The sequence below is a fragment of the Acomys minous genome (assembly GCF_964271855.1).
Source record: "Acomys minous genome assembly, chromosome: 15".
Classification (NCBI taxonomy): Eukaryota; Metazoa; Chordata; class Mammalia; order Rodentia; family Muridae; genus Acomys; species Acomys minous.
The window spans coordinates 93,640,669-93,652,922 of NC_140497.1; the positions used below are offsets into that span (position 1 = coordinate 93,640,669).

The following is a 12,254-nucleotide window of genomic DNA, read 5'->3' on the forward strand; positions in this document are numbered from 1 at the left end:
AGACAGCCCCATGTTACACTGGCTCTCAGACATCACATTTATATCTTCCTAATATACTCTGTCTCTGAAAAGTTTTTTTTTTTTAACAAGGAAAATAAAAAGAAGATGGAGCTGGAGAGATGATGGCTCAGCACAGTTAAGAGCATTTAACTGATCTTCCAGAGGACCCAGGTTCGATTCCCAGCACCCACATGGCAGCTCACGCTGTTTATAGCTCCAATCCCAGGGGACCTGGCACCTTCACAGACATAAATGCAGGCAAAATACCAATGCACATAAAATAAAAATAACTAAATCTAAAATAATAAAATAAAATAAGATGAAAATCTTCTTAGCTACACCGCTTACCATTTTCCTTAGAGAGTGCCAGCATTTTCTAGGGATGATTACGAACATTCGCCTTTTAGTCTTTCTCACAAGTACCCATACAATCCAACCTGCCTCTCAGACATAGGGCCTGGTGTTTCGTGAGACTTGGTTGAAAATTTCTCGAAAGACATTGAGCAAGCTGACGGGAGGAAGTATCTGCCTTACCCTTCTCCTTCCTGGAAGGATTTTTAGCAGTCATATTTGTTTGTTTATTTCTTTCTTTCTTATTATTTATATTTTTGCCGGTAGCTTTGAGCATAAGGTTATTTGAGGACGATGGGAGACTGAGAGGAAGCTTGCGAGCCGCTGGTCCCCCCTGGGCCGGTGTTTCAGCCCCAGATTGTTCTCCTTCGTACAGTGAGAGCCGCCAGCCCCAGCCCTGACCCAGCCCTGACTTAGGCTCATGCAAAGAAACATGTGCAATACTTCGGTGACGAGAGCCTGCTGGGTGCCAGGTTGTCATAGATTAGGTGTCTTGTCTCTCGTGTGACATTAGCTTGACCCCCTGACCTATGCAGAGTAGAGTGGGCTAGAGCTTGCGTGCAGCATAGCTCAGGCATGCCTCCTGAAGAAAACCCCAGTAAAGGATCCCAACTTTAAGTCTTAGTTTGAGAACACATTGATGTGCCAGGAAGATGACACGTCTTAACTCCAGGAGGAAGTTCTACGTTTGGTACCTCCCAGGCCTCACGTCACTTGTCTTTTCATTTGGCTTGTATTCAGTTGTGTCCCTTATGGAAAAAAAAATCTAATTATAAATGTTGTGCAATCCTGATTTGTATGTGGTTCTAAAATATTACCTAACACAAGGAGTTGTGAGGTCCTCTGAACTTGTTGCTGACTGGTCTGAAGTGCAGGGGCTCTGAGGCTCCTGCACCTGCTGCTGGCATCTGACCTGAGGGCAATCCTCCTGGGGACTGTGCTGCCCTCAATCAACGGATTCTACACTAACGCTGGGTAGTTTGTATCAATGGACTCTACACTAACGCTGGGTAGTTTGTATCAATGGGTTCTACACTAACTCTGGGTAGTTGGCATGGAATTGCATTTGAAGGCTGCATCTGAAATGGTGACTGTAAGGAGAATTTCATAATTTTGGTTTCTTAGAAAAACACAGAAACATTATGGGATTGTGTTTTCCTTTTAATCCCAGGTGTGAGGATAACAGGCCGCGCCACAGCAGGCGACTGTGATTTGCCTTGGTGCTCTCACAGTGGTGTGGTTTTGGAAGCTGTAGACAGTTTCTGTGAGTGTGTGATGTTTGGAGTTCTGGAAACTTTTCAGAGGGTAAATAAATCCTAGGGCCCCGGTGAAGCAAGGTTGCGTTTGTTGGGTGCTGTTTGTCAAGCACTTGTGCACAAAGAAACAGTAAGAAGAAATTAAATATCCTGACAGCGAAGATCAAACTGGCCCCAAGGAACAAGATGCCCCTGATAAGCAAGAAGCAACCTAACAATAACTTCGCCCCCGTCCTCCCATCCGTTTCTCTCCTATCTAGTGTTAAGGGGTTAATAAGGCTGGAGAAGGGTAGGAGAGAAAGTAAGGAACCCGCAAAGTAAAAAAATCCAGCTAGAGGTTACCTCTGCCACGCTTCGAGGCCCTGGAAATCTGGTCACAAGGAAGCAAATATTTGCATAAGCAAAACAAATCTGCTCCCAAATCACCATTCTCATGTTTCCCTTTGTAATAAGCAACACGAGAGCGCCCCTTACCTGTTAATGAAGAAAGATGTTGTTATTATCAAGAGCCACGTGGAGATCACAGAGGGAAGCCACTGACAATAGGCAACTGGACCAACACAGGTGTGTGTGTGTGTGTGTATATGTGTGTGTGTGTGCATGCGCACAAATGTACTGGACCGTCATCATTTTGCACTGAGATGCTGAGGCTCTCATGCGGCAGTCTTTGTAGCTAAGGCAATTGTTTCCCTTTAATGGAGTTAGTGGTGATTTGAAGCCACAATCTAGAAGTCATGTACCTGTAATCCTTGCACATACGATGCAGAATGCACTTCACATCCCCTGAGTAATTCCCACTAGGGACTTACAAACCAGTATTGAAAAAAGAAAAGCGTTATAATTTTATACTTCCTCTCCAAGGAAGCAGAGCCATGGGGAGCCTTTCTGCCCGTCTTCTCAGAGGCGAAGGCAGACTGTTAGGAGAAAGCAGCCTGTTGTTCAGCCTATTTGAAAGGCTCCAGTTGCTCCCGTAGCCATCAGCTGAGGCTTGGGTGATGCGGGAGCAGAGGACAATTGGATGTACGCCTGGCTGCTTGAGGTACCACATGCAACGGTCAAGTGGAGAAGATGAGGCCAGGGAGAGCTCTCCACAGAAGATATGTGATCGACCTTGCTGCAAGCAGCCATTTACACACCAAGACACTCAGGACTGTGTGCACACATGTGCCTGTGCGTGAGTGTGTGTGAGTGTGTGTGCGTGCACATGTGAGTGGTGTGTGTGTGTGTGTGTGTGTGTGTGTGAGAGAGAGAGAGAGAGAGAGAGAGAGAGAGAGAGAGAGAGAGTTGAAGCCAGGGTCCTGCACTTGATAGGTAAGAACTCTACCAAGTTATGACTCCCAGTCCAACCCAGGATGGATGATAAAAAACAAACAAACAAACAAACAAACAAAAAAAGAAAACTTTATCTGGGACCTTCTTCTCTAATATGAAATACTAGTTTTCTTTTTAATTTTTTAAAAGCAGGGTCTCATGTAGCTCAGGCTGGTCTCAATCTCACTACGTAACTGAGCATGACCTTGAATCCTGATCCACCTATCCCCACTCCCAAGTTCTGAGATCACAGATAGACATGACTACAGCCAGACTGAAATGTTATTTTTACTTAGGAAAAACAAAACAAGCCTGCATTATAAATAACTGTCCATTTGACACCCCACACACCGTCTTTTGCAACCCGATCCTTTTCCTGCAGCTATCTCAGGCTGTGCTCACACTCCCGGGGTGCTTCGAGGTAGCTGTTCTGACGCTCAGGTGAGAGCAGCGCTGTTCATAAAGATGTGGATGGATTCTAAGGGAAGCTAAGCAAGAAATGGCTGACGTGATTAGAGACCAGCTTCTGGAACCTGGAGAGGAGAAAACACTGTGCAGAGCGCCCCCTGGCGGCAGCGGTGGCCCTGTGCAAGGAGGAGGCTAGAAGCCCTTCATCCTCCTCGCACCTTCCGCAAGATCCCTGGGTGATTCATCTGCCCTAAAAGAGAGCCAATGACCCACTTTAAAACACGGAGCAGCAGCTCTCCTCGGTTACAACTTTCACACGTCTCACGTCCACGGACACTGCACCACGTTCACACGTCTCATGTCCACAGACACTGCACCACTTTCACATGTCTCACGTCCACGGACACTGCACCACTTTCGCACGTCTCACGTCCACGGACACTGCACCACATTCACACGTCTCATGTCCACGGACACTGCACCACTTTCACACGTCTCACGTCCATGGACACTGCACCACTTTCACACGTCTCATGTCCACTGCATCACTTTCACACGTCTCACGTCCACGGACACTGCACCACGTTCACACGTCTCACGTCCACGGACACTGCTCCATATGCACTCGGCCTTTTCTGTCTGCACAAGATTTGTTCCAAGAAGACCTTGAATACCAAACCTTACCAACGCCGAAGAGTCAGGGTAAAATGCTATACATTTGCATAAGACTGAAGCGCGCACCTGTACACTTTCAATCGTCCCTAAATTGTTGTAAGATCTAACACAATCTAAATGCCGTGCAAACAGTAGTCTCCGGGGGTTCTGTGGCTTCGGGAATTAAGATGAGAGTCCTGTTCAGAGGGCCTAAGGGTGTGTGAAATGCAGGAAGCTACTGTTGGTTGTACCTACATATTTCTTCATCCTTCTTGTGGATTCGATGCGCTGCCTGGGAGGCAGTAGCCTTAAACTTTGATCTTCAGAATTTGGAATCTTTTCTGAAAAGTGCTTGTGCAGGGGTGAAGGAGGAAACTTAGAAAGAGGCATGGGTGTCTTCCTACATTGCTTCCACCTTAATTTTTGAGAATGAGGGTGGAGCTTGCTGATCTGGATAGCAAGCTCTCCTGCCTCTGCCCCGCCCCTCCTGCCTCTTGCCCCTCCCCCCTGCCTCTTGCCCCTCCCCTCCTGCCTCTGCCCCTCCCCCCGCCTCTGCCTCTCCCCTCCTGCCTCTGCCCCGCCCCTCCCCTTCTGGTTCTGCTCCTCCCCTCCTGCCTCTGCCTGTCCCCTGCCCCAAGGGCTGAGATTACTGGCATATGCTGCTTCACCTAGCTTTTTAATGTGGGTGTTGGGATAGAACTCAGGCCTTCACACGTGGATGTGTCAAGTACTTTACTGACTAAGCCATGTCCCCCGCCCACTTTTCTGAATTGTTTTGATACATGGCTGGATCACAAAGGACTAGGAAAATGGAGAGTGGGTAATCAGTAGCAAGCTACGGGCTGGGGTGGGTGGGTGGGGGATTACAAATGAAAATGGGTGTTCTTTAATGTGCGTTACACCCTTAATTCACACCCTATCTTCCAGATGCCACCACCCTGCTTGCTGCCCCAATCTACAGGTGGCAACTACTTCCCTTTATATCCACCTTTCTCCCCAAAAAGGCGTGGACTGTCACCCCTCCTGTGTGTAAACAGTGTCACTTGCCTGCCCCACATTTGCTTTATAATATACACTTGACTTTTGAGACCCACAGATATTTTCCAACTCCTATCCATGAGGTCAGTTATAGGACCTGCCCCTCCCCCCCTTTCTTGCCAGCATCCTCAATGCCTTCAGTGCCATCCAAATAAATTCACTTATCTAAGCAATCTCTTGTTCTCTAAATTTTCAGTTGAACATTTATTGTTGCAGGATATATGATCTCGTTGTGAACTGCCTTCATTTTAGATAACCCACAGGAGAAAGTCAATCTTTTTCAATTTCATTTCTTCTTTTTCTTCTGTGGGGCCAGGGGACCTGGACTGAAGGCCTTGCACATGCTAGACAGTTACTCCACTACTAAACCACATCATCATCCCTTTTTGTTTTAGTTATTATTTTTTAAAGATCTATTTATTTACAGTGTACCTGAGTGTATCACATGCATGCAGTACCCACAGGCACCAGAAGAGGGCACCAGACCTGTGGGATTAGATGTGGATGCAGGGAACTCAAGTTTCTGAGAGAGTAGCAGGGAGGGGCTTTTAACTGCTGAGCTATCTCTCCGATCTCAATTTATTACTATTTTTTATTTAAAATTTAAAATGACATTAATCTGTGTGGCAAGAGGTGGGACGTGTGCATGTCACAGTCTGTGTGGTCAGGGGACAGCTTATGGGACTCAGATCTCTCCTATCACCCACCATGTGTTCCTGGGCTACAACTTAGGTCCTCAGGCTTGTATTGCTTCATTGTTTAGACATTTCTCCTCCTCCTCCTCCTCCTCCTCCTCCTCCTCCTCCTCCTCCTCCTCCTCCTCCTCCTCCTCCTCCTCCTCCTCCTCCTTTTGGTTTTTTTTGAGACAGGGTTTCTCCGTGTATCCTTATCTGTCCTGGACTCACTTTGTAGACCAGGCTGGCTTCGAACTCACAGCAATCTGTCTGCCTCTGCCTCCCGAATGCTGGGATTAAAGGCTTGCGCCACTACACCTGGCTGGTTTAGACATTTCATAAGCTACCAAAAAAAAAAAAAATCCCCAGTAAGCCAACTATTTGCCACAGTCGGCACTCCATTGTCTGCGGTGAGGTTCTAGACGTTAGATGTGGTGATGTATTTAAACTGCCAGGTGATGGGATAAAAATATCGAGATGAGTTGGATAAACTATATTTGGAAGACTCATCACTTTCAGTAGATGGTCTCCCCGGTGTGGGCGCTATAGCAAGTCAAGCATGAAGAATCGCTCTGTATGGCTGGGACACAGAGAGGGGCGAGAGGGAGGAAGTGGAGGGGAGGGGGGAGACGGGAAGGAGAGGAGAAAGAGGAACAACATTTCATAATGTGTATTTAAGTACTTAAACACGGAGAACTGCTTTAAAGTGCCTCTTCCCAAATTGCACAGAGCCTACCAGGTCCCACTGAACTCCTGGAGTAAACAGGACCAGCCAATTAACCGGCCCAAGAACTGTGCCAAAACTTTGGAAGGAATTGATTGTAAAACGATCGGAGCGCCCTCTGCTGGAATATGTTGGTAAAGGCGCAGAAGTGAAGTAAACGGGCTCCGAAGAAAAAGTTTTAAAAACAGCGGTAGGTTTTCTTACTGTGTTCTGTGATATCTGTCACTTTCCCTTTAGTGAGCTTAAGCTGTCCTCCTCGGCAGCGCAGCCCATGGCGCGCACCACTACACCCTATCCAGGTTTAGTTTCACCGTGGTGCGTTCAGTCCTCGCAGCCCAGGCCTCGAGGCATCCGGCAGTTCTCCAGAGCGATGCACATCCGCCTTCAAGAACATGTAGCTTTCTCATCCGATGTGGTTCTCTCTTTGTGTGGTTCCTTCTTCTGCGGCTGCAGTTTGGAGAATGTGGCTCTTAACCGTGCCCCAAAGGCGCATGCGCCAAGCCCCCGGCCCCCGGGGGTGGGGGGCGCTGTATCTTAACAGAACGAAACAATTCATCACTAACGACCACTGCTTCAGAAAGGTCCCCTGACGGCGCTTACGTTTATGAAACCCGGGAGCGTCCATATTATTTCCCTTGGAAAAGTGGGTTTTATCAAATCTTTGGGTCCCATTTTCAGTGCTCAATAGAATCGAAGATTTCCACTTCATTTTGAAATGGATAAAGCAGGATGGGGAAGTTGGCTGGGCCGAGTTCCCTTTCACTCTGCCAAACTCAAACCAGGCTCTTGCTGTTTGCGGGCAGCCGGGCCAGGCTCTGCTTTGTCTCTGCTCAGAGGGAGGCACTTCAGAGCAGGCTCATCTGCCAGAAGTGTCCTCGTGTCACTGTCTGGACTACAGCTTCCACTGGGGTGATGGATCGATCGTCTTGAACCTGGAAAATGTTACGTCAAGTCTCGTCCGAGCAACGCAAGGTTAAGGCCAACGGTGCCAGTGTGCTGGGCGCAGCAACGGCTGCCAGTTTCCACTCTTGTCACGCAGAGGAATCACGGCGAGGTCGGGGAAATACTGAGACCATAATGGTTCACTTTCTACCCTTAAAATAGAGTCTCTTACAAGGACATACAACTGTGTCCCGCGTCTGGCCCCTGGCACACCTTTGTCTTTGTAGTCTTTTCAACTGTGAGTCATAAAGAATGAAACAGGAAAAAAAAAAAAGATTTAAGGAGATATAAGAGCCCTTTAAATAAATGCGATATGTGTACTCTAACTGGTATGTATATATATATATTTATATTCCTTAGATCTATTTTGTTTTCTGTTTGTTTGTTTGTTTGTTTGAGTGCATTGCCTGAAAGTATGTCTGTGCACCACACGCGTGCCTGGCGCTCAAGGAAGTGGCGAGCCTCCGTATGGGTGCTGAGAGTCGAAATCGGGTCCTTTGCAAGAACTAGCAAGTGCTCTTAACCACTGGGCTAACTGTCCAGTCCCCTAAGTGGCTTCTGAAGGAGAGAAAACGATTGCAGACTTAGGAGGCAGCGGAGCTACCTGTGTATGGATTGAATGTTTATTATTACAATTATTTTTCCCCCTTTTTAAATTTCAGGTATACTGTATGTACTACTCTAGTCTCTGTATTCCTCTGCTGTACTTGAAAGAATTAAAAACAACCACCACCACCAACACCACCACCAAAATATCATATTTTCCAGACCATAAGACCCATTTCCCCCCCTAAAAGTGGGGGGAAATTAGGGTGTGTTTTATGGTCCGATTGCTATTTTTACTATGTTTCTGGTTTTACTGCTGCAAAAACTAGGTTCATCTTATGGTCTGAAAAATACAGTACTGTGTGTAACTGCCCCTGGGAAATGGTAGTGGTAATGGGAAGAAAATCAATGTGTAGAATGGAAAGGAATCTTTGGCATTAAGCCTGGTTGTTACATTTGTTACATGATGATTAGATTTAAAACGATTCTTTCTTTGTGGGATTATAATCTAACCAAATCGTTTCTCTCTTCCCCTTCCTTCCCCAGGCCCTCTCATGTACTGTCTTGTGGCTTTTCTTTTTCATGGCCTTTTAAAAAATCATTGTGGGGCCAGAGAGATGGCTCCGAGGTTAAGAGCACTGGCTGCTTTTCCAAAGATCCTGAGTTCAATTCCCAGCAGCCACATGGTGGCTCACAACTATCTGTAATGAGATTTGGTGCCCTCTTCTGGCCTGCAGGTGTACACTCAGGTAAAACACTGTATACATAATAAATAAATCTTATAAAAAATGTTGTTACATATGTATTACACACACACACATACACACATACTCCTAAATTGCTTGAAGTTTAGCAATTTCCTCACCTTCTTCCTTTGTATAATTTAAATCACTGATGAACATTCTTCTGTGTGTCCCCTCACACAGGGGACATCGGGGACATTCTGGAACCAGAGGAAAACACACATGATATACCTGTGTGCATATACCACACTCACAAACACAATATGCAAATAAAGGTAATAAATGTTTAAAAGTAGAAAAATTGGGAAATGTGTAATTAGATTGTCTCGTACACAAAGTTGTACAAGGCGATGAGAGTGTCCCCCACAGCTGAGATGTTTGAACACTGGGCCCCCACTTGGTGGCGCTGTTTGAGGAGGACTAGGAGGAGCGGCCTTGTTGCAGGAGCTATGTCAGGGAGGTGGGCTTTCAGAGTTTCAAAGACTCCAACATTTCAGGTTCTCTCCTTTTCTTCCTCTCCCCCTCCCTCCTCCCTCCCTCCCTCCCTCTCTCCCTAGGTGTGGTGGTGAACATCAATCTGGGTTACGGCAAGGCTCTGCCTGACTTAAAACCAACACATATAACACAAACATTAACAACACTCAGGAGACACCAGCGAATGTTTTGCTTTGGGGTGCTGGGGCTCCGATCCACCGCCTCATCCATGCAAGGCAAGTCTTGCAGCACTGAGCAGCATCCTGACCATGGATGGCTGCTTTTGACTAGCATCCTTAAGTAGTGGTCAAGTGTGTGAGACAGCTCTGTCACAGGCACAGAGGGCAGTGAGAGCCAGACGGAGAACTCTCTCCTGCGCTGGCTTCCCTGCTCCTTGTCCGTGTCAGCAGTGGCATTCTCTCGCTCATTTGCTCCAGTTCTGTCTTGCTTTCTATTAAGGCTGATACACTTGACATGGTATGTGCTTGGCATTAGAAACAGAACACAGTTTCTGTTTTCAAAGGGGGCATAGTTAACTGCTGACCTCTCTTCCAAAGAACTTTTGTTCCCTTACTTTAGCCACCCAAGGAGACAATTGGTCACAGTCTCAGCAGATGCTGGCTTGGAGAGTGGGCAGCAAGCTGTGGGCAGCCTGTCCCATTTAATTTTCAGCAAGATCTCTGGGCTTTTTATTATATTAATCAGTGTCTTGGCAATGTGGCCCGGGACGTTTAAACTAGCAGGGGGGTTGCTGGTCCCTCAATTTGCAGCCTGGGATGGCTCCTTTGTTTTTGTTTAAGTTTTCCACTCATTAAACACTCGAATCTGGCATTAGCTGTAACCCTCAATAAGGCTGGCTGTTTAGAGAGGGCTGTAGGGAGGCAGATGGTGGCTGTGGAGATGAGGGCAAAACCTACTGTTAGTGTCCAGTGCTGATCTGGTCGGGGCTGCACAGACAAACATCCTGCACTCCAGGAACGAGCTCTGAGGCCAGAGCTGCTGACTCAGGGTTTTGCTTCCCTCGAGTGTTTGGTACACGACTCTGGTGCGTTTCTGTCTCTTTCATCTTATTGTGCTAGTGATGGAACATGGGGCTTCACAAATGCCAGCCACCCACTCTATAGCCGAGCTACACCCCAGGCCCTGGTATAAGCCTCACTGCTTTCTATTCCCAGGGCAGCAAGACCACGGCTTTAAAGAAAGTCATGGGGCTGGAGAGATGGCTCAGAGGTTAAGAGCACTGACTGCTCTTCCAGAGGTCCTGAGTTCAATTCCCAGAAACCATATCGTGGCTCACAACCATCTATAATGTAACCTGATGCCCTCTTCTGGCCTGCAGATGTACATGTAGACCACTGTATAAATAATCAATAAATAAATCTTAAAAAAAAAAAAAAGTCATATGGGAAGTTCTTTTATCTCTCTGCCCAGTACTTAGAAAAGTTCTTTAAAATAGATACTTTTGTTTGTTTGTTTTTTGTCCTGGACTCACTTTGTAGACCAGGCTAGCCTCGAACTCACATCAATTTCCACCTGCCTCTGCCTCCTGAGTGCTGGGGTTAAATGCATGTGCCACTACGCCCCGCTCTAAAATATCTACTTCTTAGTATTAAAAAATAACTAGCCTGGTCTACAAAGCAAGTCCAGGACAGCCAAGGCTACACAGAGAGACCCTGTCTCGAAAAAACAAAACAAAACAAAACAAAAACAAACAAACAAAAAATCTTAAGCATAGCCCTGGAAGGGTGCTGAGAAAAGAAGTGAGAATGAAGGAGAATTGAGAATATAAACGCTTTCAGATTAGCTTCACGACACAGTGGAACCACCCACCGGAAGGAAGCAGGTTCCTACCGTTTTTTCGAGCGAAGGGGATGCAAAGATGGCTTCCCAGGTAGCGGCGTGAACTGCTCTGGTGGAGGACTCAAGCTTGGTTCTCCAGCCCCAGCAGGGCCACCGCCCTCTCCTTCCTTCTAAAGGCGCCTGCACTCCTGCGCACACGCCACCTCTGCCCAACGTACCAATAAGCATAATTAAAAATTAAAAGTAAGGTTTTAAAAATGTGTCGATAGGGCTGTAGAGACGGCACAGCGGTGGGGAGCACTGACTGCTCCTCAAGGGAACCCGGGTTCGATTCCCAGCACCTGCTCGGTGGCTCACAACTGTCTGTAACTCTCTTCGCGGGGATCTGGTGGGGCGATCTCTTGTGCGCTGTGAGTGGGTCGTCTTTGTATTTATCATTCAGATGCTGACTTCTGTACTCGCAGAGAGCTGTGTACAGGCTGGACTTTGTGGTGTTGTTTTTAATGAAGCATCACCTGCCTTAGTATGTTGGAAACGCTCTTCTCCATCACCTCTGATTGGTTTAATAAAGAGCTGACCGGCCTATAGCAGGGCAGGAAAGGATAGGCGGGGCTTCTGGGTAGAGGTAGGAATGCTGGGAAAGAGTCAGGTGTGACAGGTGCCGGTACTGAGGAGACATAATGAGCCACAGGGCAGAACGTAGACTAAAATAAAGGGGTTAATTTAAGTTATATGAGCTGGTTGGGAACACGCCTAGGCCAAGGCCAAGCTTTCCTATTAATAAAAGGTCTCTGAGACATTACTTGTGTGGCTGGCGGGCTGAGACAGGCCAGTGATAGGGTTCTGACGGTCACCTCAGCCTCCTCCGGCCTCTGTGGGTACCCGGGATGCATGTGGTGCAACCAAACCCCTATGCACTTAAAATAACAAAACAAAACAAAGCAAAACTTTAAACATTATGCTACAACACCGATAAGGAGATAAAGGGGAGGATTTTATAAGAGTTTGGAGGCGCAGGGTAGAGGGGGTATTAGGTGCGATTAACAGGGTAAGGGGCAATTCTGGTGGGGATCCTAAGGACCAGATGTCACTAGGAACACGGAGACAAAATACTGAGTTCCTGAGGTTTCGCATGGAGCGAGAGCATACTGGGAAACGCAGCAGAGAGCAGCATTGTGTGTGAAACACTCACCGGTATCTTGTCCATGGTCGAGACTTTGGGGGAACGGTTGAGATTACAAACCGTCAGAAGAAGTTTCAGGGTAGCCCAGCGTAGCAATAATTTTGGAATTTTGGTTTCTTTAACTATATAGAACTATCCTTAAGAATGCAC

The 12,254-nt window shown here is 47.0% G+C and overlaps 1 protein-coding gene and 2 long non-coding RNA genes across 4 annotated transcripts in view; 1 reads left to right on the forward strand and 2 right to left on the reverse strand.

The window, feature by feature from the left end:
* KLHL8 (kelch like family member 8) overlaps window positions 1-6,872 on the reverse strand; it is a 66,009-nt gene extending 59,137 nt beyond the window's left edge. The window contains exon 1 of the mRNA XM_084758230.1: window positions 6,621-6,872. The gene's annotated coding sequence lies outside the window, so the exon portion shown is untranslated. The remainder of the gene's footprint in view (window positions 1-6,620) is intronic.
* Window positions 6,297-9,352, forward strand: LOC311584131. 2 transcript variants are annotated; one of them, XR_014774796.1, is made up of 5 exons: window positions 6,297-6,606; window positions 7,220-7,470; window positions 8,451-8,653; window positions 8,831-8,922; window positions 9,205-9,352. It is a non-coding gene; the product is annotated as an uncharacterized lncRNA (long non-coding RNA). The 2 variants fall into 2 exon arrangements; XR_014774797.1 differs by lacking the exon at window positions 7,220-7,470.
* On the reverse strand, window positions 7,464-11,036 carry LOC311584132. Its single transcript, XR_014774798.1, has 3 exons — window positions 10,973-11,036; window positions 8,770-8,847; window positions 7,464-7,594 (listed from the first exon to the last, which is right to left on the reverse strand). It is a non-coding gene; the product is annotated as an uncharacterized lncRNA (long non-coding RNA).
* Window positions 11,037-12,254: the final 1,218 nt, after the last annotated feature.